The 17688-nt window shown below is 35.2% G+C and overlaps 1 protein-coding gene across 32 annotated transcripts in view; it reads right to left on the bottom strand.

The window, feature by feature from the left end:
• Positions 1–17688, bottom strand: part of CDH18 (cadherin 18) — a 948807-nt gene that overhangs the window by 412375 nt on the left and 518744 nt on the right. The window contains exon 4 of one of the 32 annotated variants that reach the window (XM_072757175.1): positions 4713–4766. The exons of the other annotated variants lie outside the window; for them this stretch is intronic. The gene's annotated coding sequence lies outside the window, so the exon portion shown is untranslated. The remainder of the gene's footprint in view (positions 1–4712; positions 4767–17688) is intronic. 32 annotated transcript variants of the gene reach the window in all.

Genomic DNA, 17688 nt, shown 5'->3' with positions numbered 1-17688 from the left:
AGTCAGATATGATTCCCTTCAACAGATTCTCATCTTTATCCGGCATAACAAGTCATCCTCAAACTTGTTAAAGCCTTGGCCCTTGAAATTTAGTACAATACACTTCCACCACTGAATCACTAACAGATGAATAAAGAACTCCGCCATGAGAAGTGACTCTCAGGACCCAGATATATGTACAAATAATTTTATTTATCAAGGGAGCTATATTTCCACAAACAGTCAAATTTGCCACAGAAAATAGGTCCATTATAAAACTCTAGCAGATAACTTTGAACCTTGACTTCTGGCTAATCAATCTGCCATTTCACTAATAGTTTCCTGAAACAAGTCAACCCATAGGTTGAATCCTTTCAAAAGGATCCCACGAGGCAGATGGACGTCACCCTTCTTGATCTACCCTCTTTGAGGCTTGCTGGAGACAGATTAAGAAACATGACTTTCACTTGACATCAGGTCAAAAGCCAGAGCCAAGTCTGAAAACAGGTCAAAGAAGCCAATTCATCAGCCAACGGTCAAGAAATCCCCTGAACCTCAGGAACAAAGAGTCAAAGAAGAGTTTGGACCGGACTACAGTTCTTGACAGGGACTGATGACTAGCACACACCAAATTCAGGATCTGGAGCTGGGACTAAGTGAACCATATCTCAGACGGAAAACCTGCTTTATGACATACTCTCTGTTAGGTGACAGCATGATGATTAGTTTCAGCTAAGTAAGTTTGATGTAAAGAGATAATTTTATTTCTTTTGCCTTTGTGGATGTATCTTGCAAGAAGTTACTGTGGCCGAGTTCAAAAAGGGTGTTGCCTGCGTTCTCCTCTAGGATTTTGATGGACTCTTGTCTCACATTTAGATCTCTCATCCATTTTGAGTTTATCTTTGTGTATGGTGAAAGAGAGTGGTCCAGTTTCATTCTTCTGCATGTGGATGTCCAATTTTCCCAACACCATTTATTGAAGAGACTGTCTTTCTTCCAATGGATAGTCTTTCCTCCTTTATCGAATATTTGGAGAGGATGCGGAGAAAAGGGAACCCTCTTACACTGTTGGTGGGAATGTGAACTGGTGCAGCCACTCTGGAAAACTGTGTGGAGGTTCCTCAAAGAGTTAAAAATAGACCTGCCCTACGACCCAGCAATTGCACTGTTGGGGATTTACCCCAAAGATTCAGATGCAACGAAACGTCGGGACACCTGCACCCCGATGTTTCTATCAGCAATGGCCACAATAGCCAAACTGTGGAAGGAGCCTCGGTGTCCATCGAAAGATGAATGGATAAAGAAGATGTGGTTTATGTATACATTGGAATATTACTCAGCGATTAGAAACGACAAATACCCACCATTTGCTTCAACGTGGATGGAACTGGAGGGTATTATGCTGAGTGAAATAAGTCAATCGGAGAAGGACAAGCAGTGTATGTTCTCATTCATTTGGGGAATATAAATAATAGTGAAAGGGAATATAAAGGAAGGGAGAAGAAATGTTGGGAAATATCAGGAAGGGAGACAGAACATAAAGACTCCTAACTCGGGGAAACGAACTAGGGGTGGTGGAAGGGGGGAGGAGGGCGGGTGTTGGAGGGGAATGGGTGATGGGCACTGAGGTGGACACTTGACGGGATGAGCACTGGGTGTTTTTCTGGATGTTGGTAAATTGAACACCAATAAAAATTAATAAAAAAAAAAAGAGATAATTTTATAAACAATGGTAATACAAGTACTAAGGTTTTATATAGTACTAATATATATAGTATCTTCAGATGTTACTCCCCGCTACTCATTCTCTGTACTAAGAGAATTTATTTAATACTAAGGTTTATATAGTACTAAGGTTTACATGATCTCATCTTATCTTTAATCATGCATGACCTTCACAAGACCATGAAGTACACAGGCTAGAAATGTTTATATTTGTTTTCCAGTAAGAAATGTAAGAACCAGAAAAGTTAAAAACTTTGACAAGCCTATACAGTTGCTTTATGGTGAAGTTTGAATTCACATGCAGTCTCTTGAATCCAAATGCTATTTTCATTCCACTATACCATATCAATCTAAGTAATTCAGTTCTCAAAGTGAATTGGAAGGAAACATGAAGCTAACCGTAATATTTCAAGGAGATATAGAATGAATCCAAACATATGAATCCTGAGATAGAATTCAGATTGTAAATAACCAATCTTGTCAAGATATAAAAACCATTCTGAGCTATAAACTGAGATGTGATTTAAATGTCATATTTGAATAACAGTCCTCTGATCCATTATCTGCCATACATTTCATGATCTAATTTTAGAGAAAATAAAAACAAACAAGTTAACCCTTTTTCTCATGTCAACATACAAAAATTGAAAAATACCCTAGGAATTTGAGAATCAGGAACTAAAGTTTCCAGTGAATACTTTTTTTTTTCCCCAGTGAAGAATTTTAAAACTATTTTTATTTCCTGATCCCTTATCCCTTAGACCATTAGAATGATCCATTTGTAATTAAATATTAACATGAAAAAGAACTAACAGAACACATATTTAAAACTTTGCTATAAATAAAAAATTATCCATTGCTGTGCTATTTGTGGAAAACTTATTATTCATTAATTTATAAAGAATAAATTCTGTAAGAAATGGAACTCAAGCAATTTTTTTTGTTACACACACTCATTCTGACTTCAAACATTACAACTACCACTCTCATAAAAACAAGGTTAACTAATTCAGCCAGTAAAATAAAACAAACTGATATTCACTTACAATGTAAAGATCTATATGAGTTGAACAACTGGGGATAGAAGCACCACTTGACAACATTTCCCTTTTTCTTTTCTATTTTAATAGAAAAATAGATGATTGTCCAGATGATTGCCTTGGTCTAACATTCAATTCTTAATAAATAATGGAATTTCCAATATTATCAAGCTTTTGTTTTATTTTCATCTAAATATCTAAGTGCCCTACGTCTGTTAATATAATGATACTTGACCAGAAAAAAAAAAAAAAAAGACCTATTGAAACTTAATTTAGGATTGGAGAAAAAATAACTCTACACTTAATAAATAAAGTATAAAACTCAGGAAATTCTAGTCCCTACAGTCTACATACAATAAAGGTAATAGATGTACAATTCCTAATATTAAGATTTTGTTTTTAGCAACAACTGCTTAGACTAGATTAGAATATAGAAATATATTAATCCCTTTACCCTTTCAACAATTGTCCAGACCTAGAGAATGCACTGGCTCTACAGTGGTAATTTCTGTTATTTATTTTTTATTTTTTTAAAGATTTAATTAATTAATGTATTTATGAGAGGCACACACACACACACACACACAGAAGCAGAGACACAGGCAAGGGAAGAAGCAGGCTCCATGAAGAGAGCCTAACACGGGACTCGATCCTGAGACTCCAGGATCATGCCCTGGGCTGAAGGCAGGCACTAAACTGCTAGGCCACCCAGGCTTCCCACCTTCTGTTTTTAGAGTTGATGTTTATCTTCTACCCATCCCACTCAATATCTTTGTTAAAAATAAAATACTCACCCAATTAGCCATTATATATTAGGCTGGTAAATTTTCTGGTTCAGATACATACATGCTGCTTTCATTTCCTCAATGTTTAGGACACATACCCACATTACATGGTATTGATTAGATTCTCCTTATGCCCCTCTTCTAAATACAACTAAATAATCTAAAAACAATCCAAAGACAACTACAAAAGTATCTGAAAGTGGGAGAGTCAAAGTGTGCCTGGACAGAGACTCTAGGATTCAAGGAATGGCATGACAATGAATTGCCTGGGTTTTCTTTTTCATTTACCATCATTCTTGTTTTGGCATCCAGAGACTCCCGCCACCTGGAACCATCAAGAATAACCTGCCTCTTTGGCCAAATAACCCAGAAAAGAGAATTCAAGCAAACATCAAGTGGCAGGCCCTGTCCCCAATCCACACCCAGTGCTTTAGGGAGGAAGAGTCTTTTACGTTGTCACAGACCCTGGCATCTCCAAACCTCTAGCTATTGGCACGAAGGAGCTCGGGTCAGCATCTGCCAGCCCTCCACTAGTGAAAGATCCTGAATTAAGCCAATGACTTTTTGTCACATGCTTTTCCTTACTTGTAGAAGGTGGCCCAGGAAAACACTATGTGAGCACCATCGGAGATCAAGCCAAAACCCCCGAAGCCTCAGAAAAATAAAATAAAGCAGATAAGAAAATATTACAAGGGATCTGAAAATTAAACAGAAACCACAGACCACAAGGGAAGGCCAGAACATACACAAAGCACTAAATGGGGAACTGGTGATTTAATGGGCAACAGGAGATTTAAATAGGATTAGGTCTCCTAACTATAACCAAAGGACCAAGATAAATATCCCTATTCTCTTATCATACCAAGAATGAAGACATTCATGATCTGGTGAGAAAAGACATTAACTAATATTAATATCAAAATGAATCTGATCTTGGAATTACCTGGCAAGGATTTTAAAGTAGCCATCATAAAAGTGTTTCGGTAATCAATATGAATATTGAAACAAATGAAATGGTAGAAAGTCACAGCAGATAAATAACAGTTATAAACAGGCACCAAGTGGGAAATGTAGAACTAAAAAGTCCAAGAACAACAACAGCACAATCTGAATGGGAACAGTAGTAGAGGGAAACAGCAGAAGACAGAATCAGTGAGCTTTAGGACAGGTCAAAATAATTTACTGCATCCCATCAACACAAGGAAAGTAGTCTAAAAAACGGCAGAGCCTCGGGCATCTGTGGGAAAATGTGAAAAGATGTAATACAGATGTTACTCTTGTTGCAAAAGAGAAAGAGTGTGGAACTGAAAATTATTCCCATCAATCATGCTGAAAACTCCTGAAATATGTAATTCACAAACCTACAGATTCAAGAAACTGAGAGAACCCCACAGAGGATAAACCCAAAGAAATCCATAAAAACACATCAGAATTAACTAAAAAAAAACAATGTTAAAGAAAAGAGTATTAAAAGCAACCAAAGAAAAAGTGACTCATTACCTACAAAAAATACCAATTTGGATGATAGCAGTTGTCTCATCTGAAACATAGAGGCCTGAAGAAAGTAGCACAGCATTTGTCAAGTACTAAAAGTAACATCAACCATGCATTTAATCAGTATTTAGTGAATCTCCATCCAGAAAGGGGGGGGGGGGAATAAACATATTTTCAGAGAAGCAAATTAATTTCTGTCATCTGTGGATTTCTCCTTTGGTCACAGTTAAGGGAATCTCTGTGAAGAAAAATAAAATATCAATGGAAGGAAAGAAAAAAAAAGAATGGCTAAAAAAAAAATAGGAGTATGTACAATATACTTGTTCTCATGAGTTTTTTAAACCATATCTCTTTGTTGAATTAAAATAATTCCACCGAAACACCTGAGTGGCTCAACGGTTGAGCATCTGCCTTTGGCTAAGGGTGTGATCCTGGGGTGCCAGGATTGAGTCCCGCATCAGGCTCCCCACAGGGAGCCTGCTTCTCCCTTTGCCTGTATCCTTACCTCTCTCTCTCTACCTGTCTCTCATGAATAAATAAATAAAATCTTAAAAAATAATAATAATTCCACCATTAGATGCAGTGCTCACTGCATGTGAAGAAATATGTAAGACAACCGCATTTCAAAAATGGGAAAAAAAAAAGACCCTGACTAAATTCAGATGGAACAGACACACAAAACAGTCCAATAAACAGTAAAGAAATTATGTAATTAACTTGCTCTCATAAACTAAATTGTCAAGCCATAATAGTTTCACTAGGGTATTATTAACCAAATCTTTAAAGAAAAATTAACACCAATTTTAAACAATCTCTTCCAGAAAACAGAAGGGAAGGAAAAACTTCCCATTTTATTTTATAAGGTGGTATTCCTGATATCAAAATGAAACACAATTACAAAACAAGAAAACCACAGAATAATATCTCTCATGAATTGAAATGCAAAAATCTATAACAAAATACTAAACAATTTAATAATCAAGTGGGATTTATTCAAGACATGCAAGACTGGTAATATTCAAAAATCCAACATACTAATAACCAAGTTAACAGGATATAGAAAACATCACGATCATATCAGAAAATAAGCATTTGACAAAGTGCAAAACTCATTTATTATAAAGCACTTAGAAATCTAGGATTAGAGAAGACTTTCTCTAATAGACAAAGCACATCAACAAAAAAATCTATTATGTGTTTGATGTTGTAGGAGTGAATGTTTTTCCCTTGAGATCAGGAACAGGGCAAGAGTGTTTGCTTTCACAATTCTTGCTCATTATACTACTGAATGTTCTAGCCAGGCCAAAAAGGGGAGAAAAGAAATTAAGATAAACATACTTAAAATGACTGAAAATTCATACTTTCTAAAAAAAAAATTACAATGAATCAAAGGCTTAAATGTAAATACACCCCGTGAATTTATAGAAAAAATATTTTGAATAAATTTTCAGATATATATGAATATATATCTTGGATCCTTATATGCTATATAGCATACCTAATATGCACATGTCTTATATATCTTATATCTCTGTAAATATCTATATTTATAAAGATTTCTTTAACTTAATCCCCAAAGCACAATCAATAACAGAAAAAACATTGATAAGTTTGACCTCATGGAAACTAAAAATTATTGCTCTCCAACAGTCCTGATTAGTGGGCTGAAAAGATAAAATACAACTTGAACAAATGTGAGAAAACGTTTACAAATCGCACATCTGAAAGAGGGCTTGTATCTAAAATATATAAAGAACCCTCAAGTCTCAAGAGTAAATAAAAAAAGCAATCCAATTAGAAAATGGGCAAAAGAAATGAACAGACATTTCACTGAAGAAATCTTTAGACAAGAAGTACAGATAACATAAAAGCACTTGAAAAGATGTTCAACATCATTAACTATTAAGGAAATGTAAATTAAAACCACGATGCAGTATCACTAAACATCTGTTAGAATGCCTGAAACAAAATATGCTGACACGGATGTGGAGAAACTAGATCACTCATTCATTGCTGCTGTGAATGTAAAATGGTTCAGCTACTCTTGAAAATAGATTGGCAGTTTATTTTAAGCCATAAATATATTTACTATTCAAAGCAGCAATTATACTCATGGGCATTTATCCTTGAGCAATGAAAACTTTTGTTCAGGCAAAAATCTGTATATAAATATGCACAGCCACTTTATGATATATCAAAAAGTGAAAACAATCCAAAATGTCCTTTGATGGGCGGATGGTAAACAAACTGTGAGTTATGCATACCATGGAATAGTACGCAGTAATAAAAAGGAATGAAACAATAACGCACGCAATAACTTGGAGGGAGCTTAAGGGAATTATACGACGTTTTCAAAATAAAGTCATTAGGGAGACATTTGGTTACCAATTGAATGGGTTTGCATTTGGGTTGTAGCACTAGGGGGTCCGGGTGATAGAACAATTCTGCATCTGATCGCTGTTGTTCCATATAGCACATGACACACAGAAACACATACCCAGGGGAGTGCGTATTTTACAGAACCTGAGTATGTTTTGTGGATTGTATAAATGTGGATGTCATGGTGCACTACATCTATGCAGGATGCTAATGCCAGAAGAGAAGTGAAAAGTGCACTTTTTTTATCCAACTTTCTGAGAATCTTTTTAATTACCTTAAAAACATATACAAAGGAAATGCATCCCATGTGCCCAAAGTTTGCTCAAAAACTCAGGCAAGTTAGAGAAAGCTAACTAACTATGGAAAGTTTAGGCTGCAGGAAAGTGGTCAGAACTGCCCTCCGTACTACTTATGTCTAAGCAATGGATGGATATAAGCTTTCCATTTTACACGAGATTAAAGGTTTGAACCATCTCATAATCATAAGAAAGTTACACTTAACAAATAAAAGCAAGCTCAGCTACCCATGTGGAATCATATATTATAGTAGCCATAATAATAAAATTATGTGTTCTCAGGATATTTCTTCCCTGGGCACACAAAGAGTAACACCAAGTCCACCCTTACTATCTCCCAAGAGACTCTACCTTAAAATGAGTGCCCCTTGGTCTTGTACTTCAATCCTAATCTTCTCTTTAGGAAAAGGAAAACAAATTTTGAGGTATGTGCATTTTTCCCCCTTTCAACACTTGCAAACAGAAACTCATCTAAGTATTTGACACAAAATTTATAGCCACTTCCCGGCTTCCTAACAGAATCTTCGACACAGAAGCATCTACGTGTGATAGCTCACTTCTATTTTAAACTATATTAGCTAGACCTATAACCTCACAGCTCAGTCTTGTCCATTGGGACACTAGGTATAAGTTATACATTTAAATAATATTCCTTCCAAATTCTAAAGAGAATTTAAGCAAGTCAACACACATTTCTTTTCAGAATTTAGGCCGGGGAAAAATAATTAAAATGAGTATGTCACTCTTTTTAAAATAGGATCCTTCGGTTTTAATTTTGCTGGGAAGTACATCAGTTGTAAAATTTGGTTTTGCTCAACCAGAATATACCAGCTTGGCTTAATAGAAAAAAAAAAGGCTACAAATTATTTGGTCAGTTTTGGTCTAACAACTGCCTCCAGTTACAAAAGAAGAGAAAGAGCCTAGGCTTATAATATGTATTAAAAAGTATTTATCAAGGTAATTCTACTCCATAACGTGTGGAAAATGTCAATGACAATCGTGAAAATTTCCTGCGACCAAACTTTTTCTTGATTCCGGTAAATTGTCGGTGCTAATTACTGTCTGAAATTTAAGTTATCAGGTAAAGCATACAACGTTGACATCAAAAAACAACTGATGCATTCGATCATAAAATTAAGACTGTCACTGTGAATAGCTGTTGAAAATGTATACGTAATGTGTTATTTTACCTTGCACATGGATCTTAATAAATAGAATACAAATATTGCTTTTATGATAATGCTTAAAATCATTTATCAAAAGTTTGTCAGCCTGAAGACAATTATCTTTAAGCCCATATTTCTTTAGTAAAATCTTATTAAATAAAATGATGAGGATATTTTCTTGCCTCACTTACATTGGATCATTCATTGCTTGGGTTCTGTGACAATGAATGTTTATTTTAAGGATGTATCAGTTTAACCTGTGTTTTGTGCACCAATTTATATTTGATTAGATCTGGGGTGAATAGGTTTCAACTTCAGGGTCTGCTCCTTTCAACTGGCTGTAGCAGCCTGGAGCACAATTTTAAGCAGAAATCCAAGTCTAAGTGGGAAAGAGCAGAGGTATCTTCCAAGTGTGTGAGACCCTGAGTGTCATGACACAGCAACTAAATATTTCTCACCCTGGATGAAACATCTAAATGCTGTAAATATAAATGAGATTGAAAAATTCATATATCTGTGGCATCAGAAACCCCATTTTACTTAAAAGTAGAAATCATAAAGGTGGAACAAACACATCTCTAGTTTTTTCATTATTATTTTTTTTTATTTTTAAGATTTTATTTATTTGAGAGAGAGAGAGAGCACAAGTGGGGCTGGGGGAGAAACAGGGAGAAGGAGAAGCAGACTTTCCCCTGAGCATGGGCCCAACGCAGGGTTAGATCTCAGGACTCTGGGAGCATGACCTGAGCCAAAGGCAGGTGTCTAACTGACTGAGCCATCCAGACACCCCACCAGTGCATCTTTAAAATAATTGTTATTCCACTCTTTGTATTTTCTCTAGAACGATTCTTTTTTTTTCTTTTAAAAATATGCTATTGATTGACAACACGTTTGAAATGGACACATTATTTGTATTATTTTCCTCAAGAATTTAGAAAGTATTGGTACGTAGTCTATTTAATTTGGAGCCTGATTATGTGGCACCTAAGAGACCTAAACAGAGTCATTCAGGGATCTGATATTATAAAACTGAGTCAAACAAAACCCAAAACAAAACAGACTCTTAAATATAGAGAACAAACTGGCGGTTACCAGAGGGGAGTGCGGTGGGGGGGATGGGTGAAACAGGTCATGGGATTAAGGGGTGCACCTGTTGTGATGAGCACCAAATGCTGTATGGCAGTGCTGAATCACTATACTAAATACCTGAGATTAATATAACACTGTCAACTATGCTGGAATTAAAATTAAAAAAAAAACTAAGTTACTTTAGTAACTTTGTTTTATAGTATAGAGAACTCTGGATTAATATATTTCTGGTAGGAGTGCTGAACTTATTGCATTGTGAGGACATTTTGCATAAGAATACACATTTGCATCTTAAGTATACGCTCTGCTTTTCAATTATGTAGTGGAAGTAGGGAGGTGTTTTCATTATCCTACTTTGCTTTTGACTTCTCACCAGTCAAGAGGTATCCACCCAGATGGTTATAAATATTTAGAAATCTGAGGCATTTCAAAGTCATGAAATGCGCTACATTCTAAACACAAAAGCTACTCACTAATTCTCGACTCACTTAATTTGAAAATCTAGAATTAAAGGATAAATATATATTATAGATAAATATGAATAAACACACACACACACACACCTTAGTTCTTTTCCTGTATGGTCATCCTGATTATTCTGTTCCCATTTCACGCTGTAACAGAGGCTGAACCTAATGACTTTACCTCCCAGATGATTGTTTGAAGACTTCAAACAATGATTGTTCATTTGGGTCTCCATCGCCCCGCTGATGCTCTAAACCCAAAATACTTATACAAAAAAAAAAAAAACTTATACAGATGCACATATACACCATGCCAGTCAGTACACGATGTAGCTCTCTCCGTAACTCTTCACTAATCACTGGCTCATACGGTCTCTCCAGTTTATTTCATGGAATAGGCAAATGCTAATATACTTTAAAATAAAAAGTTAGTGAAGTAACTTATGAAATTACATTTCACTGCATTTTTAAATTATCAGCAGTTTTGCAATAAATTGAACCGGCTGCTACATAGCAAAGTTAGCAATTCCAGGCCTCTAACTATTCAGTGTATATTCAAACTCCACAGAATATATTTACCCATATGAGAGAAACATAGAGGAGAAATTCTGACAGGAATGAAGATCCGTCAAAACAGTGAAATGTAATTATAAGGTTGTTCAATTGCTTGAAACTAGAGTCTCTAAAACAGAAAATGCATCTATGGAAATTTCACCATCCGAATTGTCACAGATATCTATTTTATCCATTTTTACTTATCAAAGTAGGACACAAGACTGGTAAACACATATTTACTATATTACTAAATAAAGCAATGACTTGGATTATATTTCAAAAGACTCATCTTCTAGGAAAGAATTTCATGTGAACAGTTATGCTCAAAATAACCATCACTGGGTTCCAGGACAGAAAGGAATGCATGATACTCAGAGATTATTTAAAGAACATAAAATTTCCACCATAGCCTAAATACCTAGATTATCTATGATTAAAATATATTCATGATAGCTTATAAATTACTCATAGAGAGTATAGTTAAATATAACAAAAATATATGAAGTCTGCAAAAAATTAAACCTGAGTATCTTAAATCTTTTTTTTTAAATTTTTTATTTATTTATGATAGTCACACAGAGAGAGAGGCAGAGACACAGGCAGAGGGAGAAGCAGGCTCCATGCCGGGAGCCCAACGTGGGATTCGATCCCGGGTCTCCAGGATCGCGCCCTGGGCCAAAGGCAGGCGCAAAACTGCTGTGCCACCCAGGGATCCCCCCTGAATATCTTAAATATCAAGAGATATATTTTCAATACCTACCAAAGGAAATATTCATTCATTCATTGAGTACTGTGTATAGTCTTGTCTTGGCTTACATTATTTTGGCTCAATGCAATGGGTAGTAACAATAAATAATCTTTAGAATTCCTCTGGTTTGTTAATTATACTCAAAAGGCATTATTGGTAGGCAGAAAAACTCCATTCCAATAAAATATGAAACGATTAGAGTTTAAAAACAATTACAGACAACACCATAACTAATGAATATCACACATATTCTTCTCTGCCAGGAAAATGAATCTACTTTGCTGTTCATCTTTAGTTTGACAAAGTGATACATAGCTTGCTTCCCAAAGTAGATTTAATAGTGTAGATTATTTTGCAGACTCGAAAACGGCACAGAAATTCAGTATGTTGCTTTATGTCATCCTGACATAGCTTTTTGTCTTCCCACCAAAGCACAATTGGAACATTTGAGTCTAATCAAAATATGGGAAGGTTTGACTGCTTGGATTTTTGTCTGTGTGTTAAGATTATGCAGGGGTTGTAGAGCAGGGCCAGGGAGTTAAGTGTAAAAAAATTATTTGTTTTAATTGTTTGTAAAAAAAGGGAAATCTTTAAATAGAGGGGCTGAAGAGGATTAATATATATAGCTATGAAAATTTAAATCTATAGCTGAATGCTACTGCAATCATAGCTATCATTTTTATAGTATCTATTTTTAGGAGACTGTAATCAATTAATTAATAGAATTTGAATCTCCCATATCTTTGCATTTTATTTCAGGTCCTAATATACTATGTATACTTAGTAAGTACTCCAAAAATACCACCTAAATCAAGCTTTTGGATCCTTTAGAATTCCAAATTGACATATATGAATATATGTTGCTTTTCAAAAAGCTATTACTGACCACTTACTAATTCCCTGTCGTTGCTGAGTTTTCTAGAAGTGTGCATTAATGCTCTGAGAAGCAATGAGATTTAAGTCCTAAAAAAAGTGTATTCATATGAAAATGGAGAGAAAATATAGATATATTGATTCGTATTTGGAAGATCACAAAGTTCTCACTAAATACACCAATAAATATGCTAAATTGGCTTGTCATATTTGGGAAATGGCCCAGTACAAGTATAGATATAACTCTACAGAGATTTATGTTAAATATGACCTTAACTCATAAATACGTTGGAAGACCAAAGATGAGACGTTTCAAGAAAACGCATCAGTTGGAATAAACAAACAAATAAATAAAATGCAGCAGAACGAAGAAAAAAAGATAATCTGAAGAGATTTCTAGAATGCAGATAGTATGTTCTAAATACATATATATTATTCTACATGTGTATTCTAAATGCTCTAAATATACATATTTGTTTCCCAATTTTTTTAATTTTGTCAAATATGCTGCTCATTTGAAAATAACATCAACCAACACAAGTAGTATGCGTTAAGGAAAGTAGTAATCTCAGGAAAAGGGGGCAACCCGGGTGGCTCAGTGGTTTAGCACAGCCTTAAGCTCAGGGCGTGATCCTTGAGGCCCAGGATCGAGTCCCACGTCGGGCTCCCTGCATGGAGCCTGCTTCTCCCTCTGCCTGTGCCTATGCCTCTCTCTCTCTCTCTCTCTCTCTCTCTCTCTCTGTGTGTCTCTCATGAATAAATAAAATCTTTTTTTTTAATAAAATCTTTTTTAAAAAAAGAAAAGAAAATGGAGTTCTTGGGAATTAAGGACATTACTGCAAATGTAGAGAGGTGAGTTTAGGGGAATAGTGAGTCAGAAAGCTCATCATTTCATGGCAGTATCAAGGTTGCAAAGAAAGAGAACTATCAAAATTGCAGGATTATGGAAATAAGCAACAATACATGAATAAAAAGCCAAAAAAAGTAGTAATGCTATTTAAACAATTTTAACAATTTCATCAATTACGGTGACAGTGGTGAATTAATTTAAATTTGATCCACAGTTTTGCAATTTTTTTAAAAGATTTTATTTATTTATTCAGAGAGACACACACATAGAGGGAGAGGCAGAGACACAGGCAGAGGGAGAAGCAGGCTCCATGCAGGGAGCCCAATGGGGGACTCCATCCCGGGACCCCGGGGTCACGCTCTGAGCCAAAGGCAAGCGCCAAACCACTGAGCCACCCAGGAATCCCCACTTTTGCATTTTTTAGACATTTCCTTATTTAATTATTTGAGAGAGAGAAAATGAGAAAGAGCTGGGTGAGGGGAGAGAGAGAGAGAGAGAGAGAGAATCCACAAGCAGACTCCCTGCTGAGCCTGGAGCCCAATGTGAGCTCCGTCCCAGGACCCTGGGACGGTCCTGGGACCAGGATTTTTAGATCACGATCTGGGCTGAAATCAAGAACTGGCTGCTCAATGGACTGAGCCACCCAGGCGCCCTCATATCTTTGTATTAAGCATTTATTGTAACCTGTGCTGATACTGATTTTACACTATTTTAAAAATAGTGTAAAATATTTTAAATATTCTTAAACTAAACACTGAACACTAAACAATATTTTTAAAATATATATTTTAAGAGGATGGTTAAAAGGTAGCTCTGCTCTTAATTTTACATATAATAGAGTGGCCAGGCAAGCCCGAGGACAAAGGAAGCAGTAACAAATTTTATAGCACATAATAAGTATCACCAGCTGCTAAAGAATTTAATGAGTATATAGATAGCGGACTCAGAGACTAAAAATGTAGAGCAGAATGAGAAAGAATTCAAAAACAGGAAAAATCACAAGCACGGGTGGCGACAAGTTCATGTAGCTACGGAGCATAAGGGTGTGTACTCATGTCTGTGGGTCTACTCACCCAGTAAATAAGCACCTGACCACAGAAATAGGCCTCTTATAATAAAGATATTATTTATATATATATGACATTATATATATATGAAATATTCATCACAAAAAACAAATCTACATATAAAGTTTCAGATATCCAAGCATGAGTACACTGCTTTACTTTTTCTCAGAACACTAAGTTTTGAACATCGTAAAGGCCGTTTTACAATTAAAAAAAAAAAATGCCCACTTCAAAGCAGCATGTTAATTCCACGATAATTAGTTGAAAACTGGCTGTATCTTATTTACACTACTGTGGCATAATTATAAGGGAAAATAAACTTCTATAATCAAAGTTTTGCTCAAATCAAGGGGAAAATCAGAAGACAGCATTAGAAATGTAGGTTTCCTTTCCTCGGTTGAAAGCCAATGCTATGTAGAATTTAGAAACCAAAGTGAAGTGAACCTCAGCTAACTCTTTCCATACTCTTTTACAAATAAAATCTATTTATATATAAAATGAAAGAAACATATGCCCGTTTTCAACCCTTTTCATCTATCCACTCTCTAAATAGTAATTTATTTACCTTAAGGAACTCTAAAGGTAACACTCTGATTACATTTTTTAGCTAGAAAAATAGGTTATAGAAATTTTTAATCATCAGCAGTTATTACTCAGCTGGTATTTAGTATTATCATTAACTAATAATAAATTTAGTATTTAATCCCATGGTAAGCATCTCTATTAATTACTGTGCAGGATTTCCAGTAAAAGTGTCTTGAAATATTTAGTGTTAGTTTATATTCAATAGAGGTTGAATTTCATCAAATTACAGATACAAAGGAAACCAGTTAGAATTAAATTATTGTCCTTTTAAAATCAAATAACTAAAAATGTATAAATATATATTAGCAATAGACTATTTGTGATATTAAGAAAAATATGAATATGTGTGCATATATATTTTATGTGCATATAGGCACACACACACATATATATACATATATTTCTTTTGCATAATGTATTGAAAAATTGCCAATAATAGCTTCAGAATAACAAGAGGACCAGATGCAGCTTAAACAAGAGTAAATCATTTCCTGATACAGGTAGAGGTCATAGCAGTCAGGACACACAGCAGAAGGGTCAGCCACATTTCTCAGGGTCACTACTGCAAGCGATCTGACAAAATGATGCTGCATATCACACTGCTTTAAAAGTTTAACATTATCCAGGAAAAAAATAAACAAAATATGGTGCAAAACAGAACTTTACACAGGAGTTCATGTCTTCTTTTTAGTCCTAACTTTTCCAAACTTAGACACACTGGCTCAGAAACTCATTGAGAGCTGCCACCTGGGGAGCCTGCGGGTGATGCTAACAGGCTCATCATCATATGACCTACAGAGTATTTTACATACCTCTTCCCCTTACATTTTCACTATTTTATGTATTTTTCCAGCCAGTATTGCTTGGTGCCTATTAAGTTTTGGTTATGTGCTTGGCACTCAGAGCAACAGGGGAGGAATGCAGACCTAAGCCCTGGCCTAGGTAGCTTTCGGCCTCTTGGAAACTCCCTGAAAACAGGCCGTAGATCCCTTGTATTTCATCGCTCCTGCAATCGAGAGCAGCACTGACAAGACACCAGGGCACTTTTCCATATACTTGCTATATTTTGAAGTGAAGCACATTTGTCATTAAATCTCATAGAGTTTCATAACGTCAACAAATATGATAAATATTGATGTAGAGTAGAGAATCCAATGCAGCTTTATCCTTAGATATTCATGGGTGTTAATCCTTCTCAGAGATTTTCACACTTCAACTCTTCTTGTTTTCAGTTGTCATACATAATTCATATAAAAATCTCAAAAGCAGAAAACTGTGAACTAAGAATACCTTAGTAAAATCTCAAGTAGCGAAGGTGGGTATCAACCTGACTTATTTATAAAATAAAACTATATATACATTTTATATTTATTTTTATTTATATATTGCCTCTTTTGTATGTAGAATATTCCTGAGAAGTATGTAGAATATTCTTCCGGAGAAAAATAAAATCTGTTCCTTAGCTTGATAAAGTGTCAAGCAGTACCTTTTTCTGTTTCTCATACTATAGAAGTTAAGTATCTCTACTGGTTTTATTGACCATTTGGAGGAGATACAAGCACTAGGGGATCTGCATTTAATTTGACCAAGAATAAACAAGAAAAAGCATTTGAGAATCATTTTTGTACTTTCGCAGTGATTTCAAACCCCTGTAAACAAATATATATATATGCATACAAAACATATTACGTATGTTTGGAAACATATATGTCTGGAAATATGAAGCATAGAAAATAAAAGATATATGACAGTACTTTACCAACAGGGAATAATTTATATATTGATCTTATGCGTTATGTACATATAAAAGTTTATTTTAAAACATCTACCTAATATTTTCTTTTAAATTAAGACATGCATTGCAGCCAGCTATGACCAAAGTGTTTCTACTTAGACATATGGAGCTGCTTTAGTTACCTCTTGTTACCGGGCTATAAAAAACTAGTTATATACAGAAAGAATTGTCAAAGAAATTCCAATAATCTGGTATTGGAATTTTAGGTAAAAACATGTTTGCGATTTATTTAAGAGGCACCACTGGCATTACTCTTCGCACATTTGAAAATCGCATGCATTTTCTTTTTTTATTTCCATCATCTATTATAATTGTGAACTGATGCAGAGAGAGGACTATTTGTTTTCAGAGCTAAAAGGCCCATCGGAGAAAATGAAATCTACATTTTTATTAAGGAGATATTTTCTATTAAAACTTGATATTTGGATTAATCATAAAAGGGAAACACTTTACTAATGATTATGATGCTTACGCATTTCATTGACGAGTCCATTTTAAAGTGAAATAGACACGTAAGTCTTTATGTGAGTAGATTTTTTGAAATAAGTCTTTTTTTTCTTCTTCTTTCTGGGCTCACACCTAAATTGCTTTGCTTTTAGGAATGACCAGGTAATGACTGGCCAACCCATGTGTTTCCCATCTTTGATCCTATTTCCCCTTCAACTGAGTGATAGTGACCTACAGGGAGAACAGAGCCATGTATTGCTAACGGCTGAATCTCTAAATGATGTGTGTAGATACCCTCAGGGGCTGACCCGGCGCCATGCTGGCTCTTCAACAGAGACCCTATACTTACAC

This window comes from Vulpes vulpes, chromosome 4 (genome assembly GCF_048418805.1).
Source record: "Vulpes vulpes isolate BD-2025 chromosome 4, VulVul3, whole genome shotgun sequence".
Classification (NCBI taxonomy): Eukaryota; Metazoa; Chordata; class Mammalia; order Carnivora; family Canidae; genus Vulpes; species Vulpes vulpes.
This window is presented reverse-complemented; position numbering and strand designations above follow the sequence as displayed.